Here is a 20184-nt window from a genome sequence, read left to right as displayed (position 1 = left end):
AAATCAGTGTGGCCTCATTTGAGTTACATCTAATAAAAGCAAACTCACTTTCATAAATTAAACACAAAAAACTTAGTTTTCATTTGAAGGAGAAACGTAATTTATGGCATTTCCCATTGCCATTTCAAATACCATATATTTGGCAACTTATAAGTATGTCATGCAATGATTTTTTTCATTTAAATAATATTGAAAACAGGCCTTTCAATCAAATCAGAATGTAGTATTTAGGAGGTCAAATGAGTTTAATTCAAAATATAAGTTGCAATTGTGCCTTTACATACACACACACATACACACTTATATATACACACATGTACTATAGAACCTTATGATGAAGCGTTTAAGAGAAAATAGCATATTTCCAACTCACATTACTTTTACATTTATACATACACTATCTTAAAGGAAATCAAATTATACTTGGAGGAAAATAAATTCCTGCCGTAGGGGTGTTCTTTGTATCAAAATTTCATCATAGAACTTGGGAAAAAAACTGATGCGTTTCTGGGTTGTCAGATGAGCCTACACTGTCAGAAACTTCCAGAAGTTGTTTTCATCAGGTTCAACCTGGAGAAGTCAAACATTGTCACAGGAAATGAATTTTTCCAATTCACCAAAAGACAGACTTGATATGAGATGTAGGAACTGTCAACACAAAAATTTAGAATTCAAAAGGAGCTATTTGAAAAAAGCCAATGACTCATTTTCTAAGCAGTTTTGATTCTATCAAGGTACTGTATCAGTACATTTTGGAAAGGGAATGTATTAAAGAATCATGACAACAAGAAAATATTCCAAGGCAATGTTTCTTCTCAGGTGTCTACAGAATTTCCCAATGCTAAAAAGTGAGTTCCATGTATCTTTTATTTTCAGTACCATTGATTAAACCCATAGCCTTTCACATGTGTGCTAAGCAAACTTGATTACTGAGCTGGATCTCCAACCCCAACACTATCTTGGAACAAGTTTAAAAATCATCTGATTTTCCAAAGAAGAACAAAACCAAACTTCTTTGCTTTAAGACTGAAGATTTTTACTATATGGTTCCAAATTACTTTCCAATCTAGCTTCTGTCTCTTCTTGTCTATTGTATTGTAACTAGATGGACTACATAATCCTCAAACCCATATCAATGCCTTTGACAGTGTATTTCCTTAATGCTGATCATGTTCTCTTCCCCAAACACTCATCTCTCTATAAAAAGTCTGTCTATTTTCTAGGTCCAGTTTAAAGGATATCTCTTTGAAAACAAGTGCTTATATTTCACACATGCCCATCTCACGGCTGCCAGGATGCAAAAAGTACAAGAAAGAGCCAGGCCCAAGATAACACTCTTCAAATGCATGCCTCCCTCTTTTCCATGTAGGCTTCACCTCTCAAAGTCCTACTATCTCCCAATAGTCTTTTCAAATTTTGAATTCATGATTGGATTCAACCACTGCTTAAGTCACAGCCTCCATTATCTAACAGTCTCTGGAAATGCTTTGACAGGCATACCCAGAAGTGTCTTATACTAATCTCCTAAGTGTATCTTAACTTACTAGTTGACAACCAAAATTAGCCATCACATTCCCCTAGGGTAGCCACTTTAACCACTATCATTAAATGCTTTTTATGTGGTACCAAGAGATTTATAGCTTCACCTTTGCCGTGATCTAGTATGTTATCCGGCTCTGCAGATTCAGAGGATAGAAAGTTTCAGATGTTAAATGTAACAACAGCTGAATCTGAACCAATGTTTGCCATTTACATCTGTCTAAATCAGCAGTTCCTTCTTATTTTAAATTTTGTGTATGTTAATGTATACACATATACAAACTGTGTGTAAAAAAACAAGCCTCTTTCATAGAGTTTTTCTAGCACTAAATGAAATTACCCACATAAGGCATTTAAATAGCACAGCATTTGGGCATACAAAGTGAACTGTCTGAGTGTCTGCTATCAGACTTTCCTTACCATAACTTGCACAGTAGTTTGTCTGTTGGAGAAATAAGATTAGTGATTTGTACTTTGTCAACTTCAGGTCAGTAGAACAAAGTAATCTGATAAAGATGCATTTTACTCATAAATTGACATGGTGAATTGATTCAACTGAACCCCCTTTGTACAACTACCATCAAGAATATGAATTCAAAACATATACGGATTGATGATTCCCGGTTCCTCCTTACCTGCTACCCCAAGGAAATGCATTAAAGGAGCAAGAGAAGCCAGTGACTGAGTTTAATTACAGAGGAGATACAATAGGCATTTATATTAACCCATTACAAGGACAAGGCTAAAATATAATAGTCAATACAAGCACATGGTTTGTAAGGAAGTAGTTAGCAGCCACAATACAAGAAAACTCTTTATAAAAGCTTAGTAATATTTGCCAAAGATCTCATTCAGGTAAAAACTGATTTATTTTTCAACTTTCCTATAGTTAAAAGAGGTTTACAATTATATATTAAAATCCAATTCTAGGATTTACTTAGAATTTATCCATTAAGTTACATATCACCAAAGGAAGACTTTTAGTATTTACATTATTCCTTAGAAATCAATTTAAGAAGTAAACTCTGTTATTAACTATTATGTTACCTTAGATAACTGATTGAAAGAAACAAATTTCTATTTTCAATTATTACCTACAAATGTCGTATCATACATACAAATGTTATATATGTACAAAGCTCTTACCTTTCTTTTGATTGGATTGACTATTTAATGTGTTTTAAGACTTGTTATATATTCTGAAAATGTTTTATAAATTTTCTTCTAGTCTATGGCCTGCCTTTCTTTCTCCTCAGGTGTATCTTTTAAATAACCAAAGTTTTAAATTTTAATGAAATCTATTTTACTATTCTCATTTTGCAGTCTATCCTTTTTTGTATCTTTTTAAAGGAATCATTGCCTAGTCAAGTGTCACAATAAAAAAATGGCAATGCTTTCATCTTAATTCTTACAATTTAGAATTTATGCATTCTTTCTAGATACTAATACAGAACAACTGTTAAATAAGTTACTCTTGGCTCACAGCCTCTGCAACCTACAGTGACTTCCCAACAGTGCTTTAAGTTACCAAAAGACTTAACATTTGAGGAAGTCACATAGTTTGTAGCCTAGCAGCTACAAACACTGGAGCTAGCTCAAGACCTATTCACATCTCAACACTACCATTTCCTACTCCTACCAAAGTGACTTTGAAGCCACTTAAACTTTCCTCTAGGGAACACAAAGAAAAACCCTAGCACCCAGCTCAAAAGAGGTGCTTGTAAGATAGAAATGACATAACACTCACATGTTATACAGTAAGCAACCACCAACCATCATATTTATTTTGTACATAAGTACAATGGATGCTAGCTAAAAACTTATTGTTCTGAGAGCAAAGCCATCAGTGGTTCTAAAATATGGTTCTTACTCCAGTGGCATCAACCTTGCCTGAGAACTTGCTAGAAACGAAACTTCTTAGGATAACTTGAATCAGAAACTCTGGAGGTGGGCTAGAACTGTAGTTTTTGACACATTTCCAAGCAATCTCTATGTCCATTAAAGTTTGAGAACCAGGAAAACCACACACACACACACACACACCATGCACACCACAACCAGCAGCCACCAACATCACCTTCGTCTGGAGGGGTAGGCCTGTAGGTGGTTGGAGAGGGGTGGCTATTAGGAGGACTCTATAGGGAGAAGGTGCCCTGGCTGCAGAGACACCCACCTAGCAGCTATCGCTGTGTTAAAGGGAAGGGTAGCTACACTGGAGAAAGGTGGCTCAGACTAAGGGCAGAAGACAAAGAGGCCCTCGCTCTGCAGGTCTCTCAGGCCTGCAAAGAAGAGGGATGTGGTGGAACTGCTTATTCTTCAAATCTCAGCTTTCATGTTATTTCTCAAAGGAATACTGTTTTGCTATTCTGTATACATCAGTTTTCAATCACTCAAATTATTCTCCATCTCATCATTTAGTTTCTGTACAACATTCTTCACAACTATATATTTTCATTTAGATGTTTGGGTTTTTTTTAATCTACCTCTGCTACAATGAACAGGCTTTATTAGGAAAGGGATCTAATATATGGGATTTATGTATGTTTAGCTCTCAATCCAGGACCTAGCATGTGGGAGAAATCCAATACATTTTTTGCATAGAGGGCGAATAAACAAATGAGTATCCAATATCTTAAGAAAAATTTTTAAATTGTTTGGAAATGTACCAGGAAATGAAAAACATCTGAGTTTTACTAGGACATCTTAAAAAAAAAAATCAGTCTTATGGGATCCATGCTTTGGGATCAAAAGCTTGATCAAGCCTTTGTAATGGAGGATATAAATTGAGTGTTTGATTTAGTTCACTGGTAACCAAGCTTGTTTGAATGTGTTAACTTCTGAGGTTATTATCCCACTTTAATGAAGGTAAGGCTCACAAAGGACAATACCCTTGCCTAATGCATACAGCAAAGAGAAACAGATAGGACTTGATCCACACATCTGTGTCTGAAGGGAATGCTGTTTCCACCATTTTCTATATGGCTCTATCCATTCAAAGATGTTACAGTATCTGGGTGCTAGTGGCTCACACCTGTAATCCTGAGGATTACTCAGGAGGCAGGGATCTGAGGATCCTGGTTCAAAGCCAGCCCAGGCAGGAAAGTCCATCAGACTGTTATCTCCAATTTAGCACCAATAAAGCCAGAAGTGGAGCTGTGGCTCAAGTAGTAGAGTGCTAGCTTTGAGCAACAAAGCTCAGGGACAGTGCCCAGGCACTACTTTTAAGGACTGGCAGGAAAAAAAGAGAGATTACAGGAGTTAGGGATGAGCTCCCTATTGGGAGACACTAAATAGCAGAACAAGTGCTCCAAGACAGCTATGAGCCATGGCTTGGAGATTGCAGAACAGGCCCTATGAGCTCCAAAGCAATAGTTACAGAAGACTGGGAACTTAAGAAACTTCTGCTGAATCTGATGGCCATGCCCCAGCTGGGCCCCAGGAGGCCATGTCCCCTACCAGTGTGGGACACTTATTCAAGTATCAATCTTCATTCACACCACAAGAGACTAAAGCTGTGATATGCTTTAAACTATTAACTAAACTATGATATAAAGATTGTTTATTCTCATATCTAAAAGTTATCAAGCCAAAATGCCCAATTTATTCCAAGTTCCACCCAAAAGCTTCAAATCTTTTCAGAAAACAAGGCTACTAAGAACAGATCATTTTAGTGACAAAGACTTTAGGTGAAAAGTTTTAGAAGTAATTAATAGCTTAGCGCAGGTACTCCCCTATATGCAAAGTGGAAACAAATATTTGCCAATAGCAATGCATTTTCACATGTGGAGACCTCTATTCTATTCTAGTGTTCTACATACTAAAATAATTATACAATCTATAACAGAAAATCACCAAAGAAAAACAGAATAGGCAACTATTACAGCAACAAATGAGAGAGATAAGTAACCTGAATTTTTGTTTTGGCTGTAAAGACATTGAGGAAAAGGTATCTATTGGTAATTCAACAAATATTAGAAAAATTACTTGAATTAAGTATCTACTGTAGATTATTTCTCAGTATAGGTTAAATATTTGGTTTGATGTAGGGAAAAAGATTATTAACTCACAATGCTAGTAAACTTGCACAATGAAAAAATAATGTTCCTTAACCAAAAGAACATGACATCTTGTTTCCTTTAATATTATTATTGAAATAGTTAGACTGTAAGAAATCATACTGTAGCCTAATTCTGGTAGTAGAGAAGGTTGTTTTGCAGAGTCTGATGAGCACAAGAAAAGAAAAGAACAATGGCTTGGGTTAGACCAATGCTGCTGTGTGCTGAATGTTGTATCATAAGGTTTCCTCCCATGAGTTGTACAGCTGAAAAGTCAATAGAACATTTCAAGGGTTTGGATGTGGGATATGCAACTAGGGACTTTTAGTAGGTTAGTCAGGCTGCTCATGGCATACACCATCCATCCAGTATGAAACAATCTCACAATATCACAGTGGCGAGTCCTGGTACCGATCTAAAACTATGTGGTAAAGTTCAACTTAGATTTCTCAATCCAAAGGTAGCATGTAAATACATCATGGTGTATGTGTATGCCAGTACTGAGGCTTGAACTCATGGCCTAGGTACTGTCTCTTAAGTGTTTACATTCAAGGCTGATGCTCTACCACTTGAGCCACAACTGCACTTCCAGGTTGTTGCTAGTTAATTTGAGGTAAAAGACTCACAGAGTTCCTGACAAGGTGGCTTTGAACCACTATCCTCAGATCTCAGCCTCCTGAGTATCTAGGATTACAGACATGAGCCACTGGCATCCAATAATACTTTTTGTTAGTGCTAACATCATCATTAATACTTCATATGCCAGCACTTGCACATGCACGCTCACATGCAAATCCAAATCCAAACCCAACTGACAACCTATGAAAAAACACAGCAAGAGGTAAGACATCCAAATCTTGTGCCTAGAAAGGAAAGCATCTATGCTGTTGCACTTGCCAACCTTGGCAGATCAGGGGCCCACATTCTAGTCACTGCATTTCCTATCTCTAGGTTACTTGCCACGATGACCTGGCTGACACACTGCACCTAGAGAAAAATATCATTTGCCACATGTGGCTTTCATCCTTCCAACCTTTCCAGTAATGCTCCCCAACTTGATATGGGAAAGACTAGAAAATCCTTGGAAAACTGAAGGGATCCATTCATTTTTCTCCATTGTTCATAAATGTCAAGAGGCATCACATAGCTGACTCCCAAGGGCCTAACACACATCTGCTAGACTGGCCTGTTGTATACATTATAAACAACTTGTAGCTTCTCCGCAAGTTTCTGCCTTCTCTACATGCCCAGGTCCTCCTCTATAAGTCTGGCAATATACATCCCCAGCTCCCAGAAAAGGGATGCTGGACCCTAAGTGCTCACATGAAACTAAATCAAATTGAGCTCCTACAGGTAAGTTGTTCAACCCCAGGCCTCCCTTTCTTTTACAACTAGAGACCTTCAAAGGAGCACCTGAATTGGAACCTAAGCCTCCCACAGAAGCTTTCACCACCCATAGCATAAGAATTCTTATCCTTTCTATCAGGAAATTAAAGGGCTTATTTTCCCGGGAGGGGGGGCGGCGTGTAAGGACAATGTAAGTGGAGATAATTATACATAGGGATGGTATTCAAAATGTTTAACCCTATCGTTGTCAAAATCTGTTGTATGGTAGCTCCATTGCTGTCAAGCATTATACAAGGAAGAAGGCTGCAGTCAAAGGAGATGGCAGAGGAAAGCTACCCACTTAAGGGCCGCCAGGAAGCAAACAAAGAAAGAGGAAAGGTTTTGAGCCACAATCTATCATTCAAAGTAGGTCTCCACTAATCTACTTCTTCCAGCTCAGCCCCACCTCTTTATAGTCCATTAATCCCCCACATATAAAGCTAGTGCACTCATGAAACAACCACCTCCCTAAACAGCACTACCAGTGGGGGACCAAGCCTTCACAGCAAATGAGCCCTTGGAAGACACTTCATATCCCATCACAACACCATGGACATCATCTCTGCACTGAAAGCTAGGAGGAAGTGGTCAAAAGGTGAGGAAATGGCTCAGCACAGAAATACAGAAGCACAGAAATACAACATTGGCAGGTGACATAAAGCCTGTGAAACTACATTTAGCCTGCCTCGCAAATACAAATAGTTCATCTAAAGTCCACACTCAATCTCTGATGGTCAGAGTCATTCTAGAGCAAAACTGTAGAATATGTTTTCAGATTCCACCTCACCCCAGTAAGAATGTCCATTATCAGGAAATCTAATAAGAACAAATGCTAAAGGGGATGTGGCCAAAAGGGAACCCTACTACATTGTTGGTGGGAATGCAAACTTGTTCAACCCCTCTGGAAAGCTGTGTGGAGGTTCCTTAATGGCTAAACATAGAGTTCCCCTATAACCCAGCAGTCCCACTTTGGGGCATCTACCCAAAAAGATTACAAGCAAGACCACACTAAAGCCACCATCACAACTATGTTCATCGCAGTACAACTTGTCATTGCTAAAACATGGAACCAACTGAGATGCCTCTCAGTAGACGAGTGGATCAGGAAAATGTGGTAGATATACACAATGGAATTCTATGCCTACATCAGAAGGAATGACACTGCCTCACTCATAAGGATATGGAAGGACTTGGAAAAAATCCTACTGAGTGAAATGATCCATACCCAAAGAAACATAAACCCTATGGTGTCCCACATAGGGAATAGCTAGTACATGATTAGGCTAGTCATAGTAGAAGATCAAACTATCCCAATAGCTACACCCATATTATCACATAAGACAATGCCAAGTGAAATGAACTCCACGTTAAAGAAACAAGGGTTATAGCACTGTTATAATTATTTTCAACATGCCATGTGAAACAGTACCTTTTGGGTTTTTTTTCTTGTCTGTTTGATTGTTTTGTTTAGTTTTGTTTCTCTTGTATTCTCTTCCTGTGGTTGTAGCCCACTTCCACTATATCTCATCTGAGTACCCTGGATACTGTTTATACGGGTATTAGAACTAGGGAAGGGAAAGGGAATATCAAAATCGAGAGACAAAGGATAAAAAAACAAACCATTCCAAAAGCAATACTAACAAAACCATTTGGTGTAAACCAACTGCACAACTCTTGGGAGAGGGGTAAGGGGAGGGGGGATAGAGGAAACAAGGGAGGAGGTAACAAGTTGAACCAGAAATGTACTCACTGCCTTACATATGAATCTGTAACCCCCTGTACTACACTTTGACAATAAAGAAAAATAGTTTAAAAAAAAGAATGAAGATTGCTAGTTTAAAAAAATATTCTCAGTAAATCTAGGGTGGCAAAGAGTAGAGATTCATTGTGTTCATATACCACTTTTTTGAATGGCAACTCATTTGTACAACTATTTAGAGATAAAAATAAAATTTAAAAATAGTTTCTATTACAGGTATGAAGAAATATAAAATATTAAAAGTAATATATGATCTTAATTAAACTGATTGTCTATTTGGAAAGCATAGCATTTTATCCAAGTTCTATCAGAGATGACAGTGTGTCCAAGATCAGTTTATAGTACAAAACTCTTATTTTGGAAATGAGAAAATTTATATCCAAAATCCCAGAGAACTCATTCACATTAGAAAAACCCTAATTACTGACTGTGTGAAGGGAATTATTATGAATACTAGGAGGCCAGAGCTGGATAATACCTGTCTTTCTCTCTCAATAAACTACAAAAAAAAATCGCTTTTTATTTCATTTTCTTAAAACAGAATATACTACCTAAAACTGATTTTCTTAGAGGAATTATGAGAATAGTTTATAGAATCTGACATATGTATACCATTAACTGTTTAATGTATGCACGTTCCACATTTTAGGTTTATTTTATTAACAGAACATGTTCTAACAGTGAAGGCTGGTGATCAAGCAGTTCAATTCATCCTCTCACCACTTCCTCCATAGAGGCACTACTTGTATGCCAGAGGTCCAGTTAAAACCGGAGTAGCAAGCAATGTTAATGCGTAGGCCTTGGAATTTTTTAATGCTATTAAGAGTCACATATTAACTCACTTGGTACTTACCTTTCCTTCTCATCATAATGATTAATTTTACAGGATGAACAACCAAGTTCTGAAACAACTGGAGTCTTCTCATCCTGTGTAGTCAGCAAGGGAGGAAGAGCCATGGCAGAAGAAACTGTCAGTGGCCCAGTCTTATCATGCCCATAAAACAGTAGGCAGAGTGTAGGTTTTGCCACCCTATTAACCAAATGGGGCTTGGGAGCTTCTAGTATTACATCATTACTCAAGGTGAGGAAACAGAATAGAATACTCAGCAGTAATGTCTTTCTAGTCTCTGGTCCTTCTGGTGTTATATCAGTATCACAAAGATCTTAAGAAGAAACAGAAGTCACAGCATGTGCCTTTTGCTTTTACCCTCCTACCACATCCTGATCTTCCCAGCCAGTCCACTTCACACCCTTCTTCACACTGAAACCCAGTGCAAAGCCAGGGTTGAAACACCTGCACACAACCAGCACAGCATGCAGCGACATCAAGAAACTTGCATGCATAGGCTCCGGATAATTTTTAATGCTATTATGGGTCACATATCAAATGAGAGTCATAGAGCAGACTACCACTGAGAAGTGGAACTCAGATAAAACAAAAGAAGCAGGCCTAAGGCAAGGCAAGCTAAAAATGTTCTCTGAATACAAAACCAAAGGATCCACTGAATATGGTGAAATGTGGTGCTGAATTGCCAAAATCTGGCATCTTATTCCTTTAAATCTCATTTCCCCTGAATTATCCTACACAACTACCCAAGCTGCATAGCAATTATAGATATGATATCACAATTTCAGGAGAGTGACTTACACTTACTATATTTCATTTCCATCATGAAACTACACTAATGTTTTACTGATACTAAAACACACTGGGCTTCGGGGTATAATAGAATCCCTTGTTAAATAATTGTTCCATCTGAAAAACAGAAAAGCCTTGTAACTAGGCCTACATTCTGAATTTTGATGCAGTTTCATGTAGTTTGATGGACAGAAAGCATCAGGGGAAAAGGGCAATTTAATTTTCTAGAAATTAATTAAAACATGGATTTTTTTATAAACAGTTGGTATTCCATATCACCATATGCTGTGTTAGGGTGAGCTTTACTTCTAAAAATACCAAAGCTTCTCTGATGGAATTGGATTTGAGATCAATTCCTTAGCTGGCAACCAAGACAAAGTCTTATTTCCCTCTCGAGATCTATAAAAGAACAGCTGGCAGGATTTCATCCACTAATACTTAGTACCCACTACTCAACTATCCCCTGAGCTGGACAAATCTGTCCATAACATTTTGGTTAAAATTAAAATTACCCATTAAAAACAAAAGCAAAAGAGAAAGCTGGTGGCTAATATCTGTAATTCTGCCTACTTCAGGAGTCTGAGATCCAGTGATTTATAGTTCAAAGTCAGCCTAGGCAGAAAAGCCCATGAGGTTCCATCTTCAAAACAATCAGAAAAAAAGCTTAGCTGGAGGTGTGCCTCAAGTGATACAGCATCGGCTGAGAACACAAACATGCAAAGCACAAGGCCCTGGGAATACTGACAGATAGCAAGGTCAAGGGAAGGCGGGGTAGGCACAGAGATAGAGACAGAGACAGAGACAGAGAAATAGCTACTCACTAAAGGAAAAGAAAGCTCCAATCCAGCTTCAAATATGTGTTAATACCTTAGTTTTCTTCATCTCAGGATCTTCACATCAGTCAAAAGTTTTAAAGTTACCAAGGCAAATTTGTACTCCATTAGGTGGGACACCTACCTACTTGAGTAGATAGGTGTGTACATACAACAGAATTATGATAAGGCCATTCCAGGACTCGAGACACATTTAACCTTGGCACTGCATTTTAGAAATTTACTAATGATATAATTTTCAAAGAAGGAAAACTGAGTCTCAGAGGAAGGTAACTACCTTGGCCACATAATTCTATCTCAGCTATGCAGCGATTTGTGCTCTGTACTACAAAGATGCCATTACAAAGATCCATTAAAATTCCTCTGGACAAAAGGTTCTCAGAGCTATTCAGTCTCGTGTATGTTTGTCATCACATTCATACTGCGCAACAGAAGGAAGAAAAAGGAACACAGGATGTGAAGAAGTTAAAACAGAACTGGGAGTCGGGTGCCTCACTCCTGTAATCCTAGCTCCTCATGTGATATATTAGGATTGTAGTTTGAAGCCAGCCTACATAGAAAAACCACTAAGACTCTTATCTCCAATAATCCAGAAAAAATAAAATAAGCACTGGAAATGCAAGTATGGCTCAGGTAGTAGAACACCAGCCTTGAGCAAAGAAGCTAAGGGAGACTAGGAGGCCCGGAGGCCCAGCTCAATATAGCAGAATGGGTGGATGCCAGATCTTCCCAGGCTTCTGTTTCTTCATGGAGTTACTAGAGCAGTGAAAATAAACCATCCACAGTTTCATGGACTGGGAGCCACGCTGCCACCCTGAATGACCGGCGCCTTCTGCTGGTGCCATCTGGAGCCTCTTTCCCAGGAGCTTTACCTGGCTTTTATCCTCTGTTTACACAGCTACCACAGAGGGATAAAGGGACATGGCAAGATAATAAATACCTCCTCAAAATACCATCAGAGCACAGTCACCACAATTCAGTTTTTAATTGGTAACATTCATAGCATTACATACAAATTATACTGTCAGAATTAAAAATATAAGTTTTTCATGTTAATGTGATTACATCTAAAACACCTTGAAATTATGATGACTTCAATAATTATTTGTAATGTCTGAAAGCAGGTAACAGATGGGGTCTGCTTGCTAACACTTCACTTCTGTTATTCTCTTTTCTCCAGCAGAGTAGAATCACTGCAGGGAAGTTGGCCACCATTACAGGCCCACAGTGTAGAAGAGCTCTGTGCTGGCTCACAAATGAAGAACATAGCAAAGCAACTTGGGACCAAGCACTTCCTACAGCTCCCCTATGGCTTCCCACAAAGTGTGTTCATTCTAGGCTTCTCACAAGAAGATGAGCTGAAGGAAACTCAGGGCACCATGATCTATGCACTGATATGACTTCCAGCACTGCAAGGTAAATAGAGAATGAACCAGACAGGGTGTCTTGTTGGTGACTCCTAAGAAAATTGATAACTGATCTCTTTATTCCTTGAGTGTGCTGAAGGAACACTGGCTTCAGAACCTGGCAGGCTTGACTGGTTGCCCCTGTTCTTCTGTTGGAAGATTAAATGTGTCATTTAATATTTAATACTACATTTACAGGGCAGTCATAGAACTGAATGAGAAGTTGAACATATAGCACATAATCCAAGGCCTGACAAGAAGTAGAAGATAAATCAAGTCATCCTGATTCCTGGCACAGACCCTGTTCAAGATAGCAGGTAGAAGAGAAGTCCCAATGCTGCAACAATGGAGGCCATTTTGAAGGACTTTTCCCCCTTGACTCTCCTACAGAATAAAGGGCTCGGAAATCTTCCCGAGGGAATCTATTAGGGACATGGAAGGCAGAGCCAATTCTCCAAAAGGAGGTAGAGAAGACACAGAAGAGGCTACAATGGGGGGAGGGAAAGATTGTTAATGTCTATCACAATCTACAGAGAGTTGGAGAAAGCTTTCTCAGAGAAATACATTCAAGAGAAGAAAACAGAGCCCAATTAATTCCCAATGAGGGGCCAGGGACAGCTGTGTGGTTCTCTACCCTTAGGTGGTCTCCTTAACTGAGCCTTCCATCCACTCCCAAACATGGCCATGGGCCAGGTAATCTGAAAATACTCACATAGGCTGAGAGTCTCTTGACATATAGAGATTAATGGGGGTGGGAGAGGCAGGAGTCCAGGAGTGTTCAGAAGCTATCCCTGATCTGTACCTGCCAAGTACACAAACCTGGATTTCACCAGCTCCATCTACTGTGTTCTGTGGTCAAAGCCTCCCTCTTGGAACTATAAGGAATAAAAAGGACAACATCCTGCTGCTGCAAGGTAGCTCATCAGCTCAGGTAAAGGCTATCAGATGAGGAAGTCCAAACTAAAAAAACAAGGAGGAAAAATGGCTTCTCTGCTCTGCTTCAACAACCACAAGCAGTGAGATCTACAACCCTAATTTGTTCTATTGCCTTGGAGTGGCCCGGAGGTTTAGGATAAAGCACCAAGAAGACCACAGAGTGATCTCAGCTTCTCCTTCATTTTGAAAGGTTGTGCTCAGATAGGAAGTTGACTAAGACGGAAGAAATCCATCCTCTGTATATCCTCAACAGTTTCTAAACCACGTAATCCACTTTGGAGCTGACTGAAGGTCTGGGACAAAGTCCTGATTCAGCCACTTACCAGCTGCAACCCACCCCCCCTTTGCCTTATTTCTCACCTATATAATAGAATTAATCTCCCCTAATTACCACACAAGCCTTCTGTTCAAAGTATCTCTTGGGAAATTTGAGTATAACTTTAGCTTCAAACTGGAAATGTAAGAAAATATCTTGTAAATTACTGTGGGGGGGAGGGCTCACAGGGAGGTGAATTGTTAAAAAAAAAAGTGGGGGGAACCATGTATTGCAAGGCCCTGCAGCAAAGTGCTTCCCCCAAAGGAAGAAGAACATTCTGCCTTCATCATTCATCCAGGACAACCCAATATTAAAGGAGAGCTGACAGAGTCAGTGAGACCACAGTACAAATGAAAGTGCAAGCGTGAGAAAGCATCAGAATATGACTCATTTAAACGCAGCCTAGTCCCCTCCCAAAGAGGACAGCCAAAGGAAAAGGACACAATCTGCCAGCCAACTCTAGCCAAGGCTGGCAAATACATAAAATATGAGACTAATCTTCATCTCACATAGTCTGGATATATATTCCTCCCTTTACAATCACAAATCAAAATTGTCCTTTTTTACTACTTGATTCGCCAACCACCAGGAAATGGGGAGTTTCCAAGCCTAGCCTAATACTTCATAGAGCTGAATGGTTTACCAGAAAGGTGAGTTGTAGTCTGTACTCTTTTTCTCACCTACAGAAATCTGAGATTCTCAAAGAGATTCCAAGGTCAGTGTATATACAAGACAATCCTGGAATATCCTGCTATATCGGGAAGTAAAAATGCTCTCAAACAAAGCAATAATACGGCTATGCCACATGGATACAACTGAGCAAAGTAGTAAATTATAAACCAATGGAAAATTGGAGTTCATTAAGTCCAAACCAGAAAGAAAAACATAGTAATGAGGAAAGGATCTTAAAACAAATGTATTCAGATGGAAAGCTATGATTGTGCATCTATGACCGGAAAGACTGGCTCTGTTAGAATCTTCTGTGGATGCTAAATGTAGCACTGATTTGAATGAAACATAGGATATCTTATGTTCTTGTAAAGTATCTCCCCATAGATGACTGCAAGAGAAACACAAATCAATGGTCAAGGCACAGGTCAACATCATCACCACTAGTGGGTATAATGTGCCTGCAGAAGTTGTACTCTGAGCAGGACAGAAAATCACTGGTATAATACTCCCACTAATCCCTGAATCTAATGATGAAGAAATATCCAATAACTAAAAACTGAAGATCACTGAAAAAGAACAAGCACATTCATAAAATTAGTGAATGTCAGTCAGGTACTGGCAGCTCATGCCTATAATCATAGCAAGTCAGGACTCAGATCTAACGATTGCAGTTCAAAAGCAGCCCAGGCAGGAAAATCCATGCGATTCTTATCTGTATTTCTCCAATTAACTACCAAAAGCCTGGAAGTGGATCTGTGCCTCAACTGAGAAGTCTAGCCATAAGTAAAAAGGCTCAGGGACAATGCCTAGACTCTGAGTCCAAGCCCCAAGTAGTCTGGTACACAAAAGAAGGAAGGAGAAAAAGCAAAACAGAAACTAACCAATGAAATAACTACTTGGCTTTATATACTATGCTGGAAGAGAACATTAAAAAAAATTAGCTCAACTTTTTTTTTTTAAGTTCTATCAATGTAATTTAGGAAGAAGAAAAAAAAACTCAATTTCTAGGAAATAAAGGGCCATGACTGTTAGCATATCCTCTAAACACTTCAGAAAAATACAATGCATACATACATGTGTACATGTGCATCTATGTGTGTCAGTAGGAAATGATAAAACAGGAGAATTAAATTTAACAACAGGTAAATCTGACAAATGAGTACACAGGTGTTTGTACTTTATTCTTTATTTCCAAATTAAAAGTAAAAATATACTGTGCTCTCATTTTCTAATAATACTCAAATACTTTCATGTCAGCTTCCACAGTCTTCTCTTTTAAAAATTTTCCACATCCTCTGATTCTTCAACCCTGAAATTCTCCAAGTCACTCCCTAACAGTCGTGGGTTTCTCGTTCTGTCTAATGCCAGATCTCGAGTATGTACAACCATTCATTGGCAGGATCTGGCTTACCTATCTGAGGACATTCAGACATAGGGGCCTGACAAAGAACACCAGAGCTCAGCCTCTTACCCTAATCTTCTTCTGACCAGTGAGAGGCTCAATCAGGTGAAAGAGAAAGGAGAAAAACTAAATAGGAACAATGATTTAATTTACACTGTTAAGTAGCAGCAAATTGGAAGTGATTAATTTTTAAAACTCAAGGGAAAGGGGCTGGGGATATAGCCTAGTGGCAAGAGTGCCTGCCTCGGATACACGAGGCCCTAGGTTCGATTCCCCAGCACCACATATACAGAAAATGGCCAGAAGCGGCGCTGTGGCTCAAGTGGCAGAGTGCTAGCCTTGAGCGGGAAGAAGCCAGGGACGGTGCTCGGGCCCTGAGTCCAAGGCCCAGGACTGGCCAAAAAAAAAAAAAAAAAAACTCAAGGGAAAGGGAAGATATGAGAAAGAGCAGATATTTCATTCTGCTGTTACACTGAGTATAATTCTTACTCTCAATAACTGAAGAAATGAGTGTGGACAGTCTTTGTGTTTTTGTTTTTATGCCAAAAGCATAAACCCCATCGATTCAGGCACCAAAAGCCAGACTCGTGTCCATTTTCATCACTTACTGAGGCTGTGTCTTGCTGTCCTCATTTTGAAATCCAGAAGACAGACAGAACCTTCCAGCCCACCTTGTCAGGTAATAAGATGGGCCTAGGGAGACATCGGAAAAGCACAAGTATTGTCAATTCACATTTTCATATTTTCTACTTGGTAGCCATATTTTGTCTTTGGAGGAAAAAGCATAAAATAAATAGCATCTCTGATGGAATACAGGTATCAGGTGGGGCAGAATGTGGAAATAGATTTTTTTACTTACCAGTGCCCCAGGGATCCAATTCTAGTGTCTCTATTACCATGAAGATATTTTCAGTCATGCTGCTTCTAAAAAGACTGTCCCCTTTTAAGAAAGCTATTGAAATTACTATCCAGCCACTGGCAGATTTCCACCTAAGAACTGGAAGCTGTCCTCCCATTTGGACACTGCAGATGGCTTATTTGCATATTACAATTCTCCAAGTTGATGAGTATTTGGGGGGATTATAGGAAGAAACAGATGGGTGGACAAACTATTTTTTTTAATATGTCACCCTGGCAAGTAGCAAGCCTAATAATCTCTAGGGAATAAACTTTCAAAACAATTAATAGTGTGTATTCTTCATAGAAAAGTTACAAGAAGCTTTGCTTGCATGCAGAAAATATAAAAATTACAAATATAAAATCATCTAGTTCTAAGTTTGCCCAAATTTTGCATTTGGGAAAAGTCAAAAGATACCAGTATCCCTGACTCTGAGAGTAGAAATTAGTAACCTCAACAATATTGTATAAAACATGGATGTTGGTTATGGAAAACCAAAGTGGGAAAATTACAGAAATTAAAAGTTAAAGAGCAAACGTTTTACTGAACAAATTAGGGGGGGAAAAAGTAAAAACCTAGGGCAATTACTGGCATGATGCCACTCTAAAAGACATCCAGTTCTGCTCAGATCACCAAGAAATTTAAAGTAAGATCTGTTTTTGTTTTTTTTCTCAAATTTTTATTATCAAACTGATGTACAGAGAGGTTACAGTATCATACGTTGGGCATTGGATACATTTTTTGTACTGTTTGTTGCCTTGTCCCTCATGCCCCCCTCCCTCCCCCCCTTTCCCTCCCCCCCCCAGGTGTTCAGTAAGATCTGTTTTTATTCTTAATTATCCACATAATGGCTTGAATTTTCTACAACTCATCAAAGAGAGACAGGGCTAGTGCACAATGAGAAATAGGCACCTCTGTGAGCTCAAGTACCCCACATTGTCAGCCAGTCTTAGGCCAACTTATCTCAAATGATGTTAAGTATCATCAATGTCCAAATAGCAATACTTTAGACTGAGTTAAAGAACAACTGTCATAATCTTCCCTTTCCTATCTGATTATTTTAGTGAAACTCTTTGGCAATGTTCTGTATGAATCAGCCACTGACTGATCACAGTCATTATGTGATTGTGATTGTAGGATACCTTTTAAAAACGTAGGAAGTATGTCGCAAAGATTAAGACAACATTTTACTGGATGACAGCGGCAAGTCTTACAGATATTTGACAGACATAAAGCACAGCCTCTTTAAAAAAGTAATTTTTCAACAGTGCATAGTGTGATCTAATAATTTTAGTTTTAATTACCTTCAAAGAAACTAATATCAAAAACGTTCTTATGTACATAGAGATTTACTATAAAGTTATCTTCAGTAAAACCCGGGACTGGCAGTTCACACCTATAATTCTAGCTACTCACAGTTTGAGTTCCAGAAATCATAGTTAAAATACTCCTGAGGCAAAGAAAACCTGAATTTCCATCTCCAAAATAACCAGCAAAAAGCAGGGCTGAAGGTGAGTTAATTGGTAGAGCACCAGCCAAACAAACAAGCCCAACATGCACAAAGCCCAGAGTTAAAATTCAGTACACAGACAGATGTATACCATATATATATACACACAGTAAAGAAAAAGTGCAATTAACCTATCTGCTCAGAGATTATTATTTCATATTATAAAGTTGTCTATAAGCACCAGAAGTTTTTAAAATGTGATTAAATTTCAATGTGTTTTTACAGGAATCACATACACAAAACCATAGCAATGAACTGAAATTCTGTCACTATCATTTAAAAGCTCTAAGATTTTCTTATAAATTACACACTGTGAATCTTTAAAGAAAATCATTTTGTGAAAATATCTATGCAAGTTTGGTGAGTACCAGGCTATAAACTCCCAAATATTCTGTAGATAATGTTTCCTGAACAACTGAATTCAATCTAAAATGTTTCTCATTTTTCTCAGCTTTTTCCAATCCTCTAAAGGGAACCATAATCCAGCAAGTTGCTCAAGCTAGAAAATCTAGCTTTACCCATGAAAGTCTCTCTTCCTTCTCTATCTAAACACACAGTGTGACAAATTCCATTTTGAAAAACATTTCTGATCCGTTTTTCTCCCACTCTACTGGAGGTTGTTAGCTAAACCCACTACTTTCTCAAACCCAGATAAGTGTATCTACCATCTCAGTGTCTATCCTCCTAAAATAATTGGCCTGCTTTTACCTAAGTTAAAATATCCTATTACTTAGTCTTTATGTCCATGAGACATAACAGTTCACCCTTGCTATCTATCACAGCTATATGGTACCAAGGAGAGAGCCAGTAAGGAAAAACCATGAAAGCTTAGAATGCAGAGAGTTGAGTACTGTACTACAGATGTTTCATCATAACACAAGACTAGGGTCTTTTCCACATCAGCAGGGCTATATAACTTTTGTTTTAATTCCTTTTTAATTAAAAAAATGTTCTTTGAACATGTTTGGTCAAAAACATGAGTAGTAAATCCATGAGTAAAGTGGCTTACTGTATAAAGCCATTCTGTGTCTCAATTTCATCAGTTACATGAAGAGAAAGAGTATCTGTCTCATAGGGTTGGATGAGAACTAATTATCAACATGGACACCCAGTGAGAATAGTGTCCATACCTAAGAAGCACTCACTGCTGTTATTGTTGTTGTTAGAATAATAGTTACTGCTTTTATTGTTTTCTATAAACTTGCTCTTCACTGGATGTTAAATACAAAATAGCATGTGGCATGGAATGAGTACGCCATCAATAATTCCTGAATGGGTGTTTGGGGAATGCCCTGTTCATACACCAGGATGGCTCTGGTTAGAGGACCCCTAAGGATGAATTATCCTTATTTCTGCCACTTTCCCGATGTGAAATGAATTTAACTTCATGGAAGGAGAGTACTTACTGAGTTAGATCCCTGCATTGAAGGGAAAAAGACACTGTGATTCTTAAATTTTTTTTATGTTTAAGTAGTTGTACAAAGGAGATGCCTTTTTACAAAGCAGTTTATGAATACAATCTACCTTGATCAATGTTATTAAAATTCAAAGTTTTAGGAAATGATTCCAACTCCTTAATCTGAATGCTTTGTTCCTGAGTTAATTTTTTAACTCTAACTTATGACCAATTTAAAAAAATGTTGAATGTCCAGCCATTTGTCCCATATTCTCAGAAAACATCAGGATGACATATCATAAAATCAGAAATCAGAGAAAGTGGCTAACACTCTGTACGCTTTGCAGCACACATAAAAAGTTGGCAAAAAGTTACCCACTCTCGGTTACTCCCTTTAAAATTAGTTCCTAACGAAATTACCAGAGATGTAGACAAGT

At 38.4% G+C, this 20184-nt stretch overlaps 1 protein-coding gene and 1 long non-coding RNA gene across 2 annotated transcripts in view; both read right to left on the bottom strand.

Annotated features, from left to right (window-relative positions):
• The window catches only part of Sh3gl2 (SH3 domain containing GRB2 like 2, endophilin A1), a 191737-nt gene that overhangs the window by 127227 nt on the left and 44326 nt on the right, over positions 1-20184 (bottom strand). The window lies entirely within an intron of this gene.
• Positions 1067-20081, bottom strand: LOC125358542. Its single transcript, XR_007212328.1, has 3 exons — positions 19082-20081; positions 4545-4549; positions 1067-1082 (listed from the first exon to the last, which is right to left on the bottom strand). It is a non-coding gene; the product is annotated as an uncharacterized LOC125358542 (long non-coding RNA).

Source organism: Perognathus longimembris, chromosome 1 (assembly GCF_023159225.1).
Source record: "Perognathus longimembris pacificus isolate PPM17 chromosome 1, ASM2315922v1, whole genome shotgun sequence".
Taxonomy (NCBI): Eukaryota; Metazoa; Chordata; class Mammalia; order Rodentia; family Heteromyidae; genus Perognathus; species Perognathus longimembris.
Note: the sequence above shows the minus strand (reverse complement) of the source record. Positions and strands in the feature narration are given on the sequence as shown.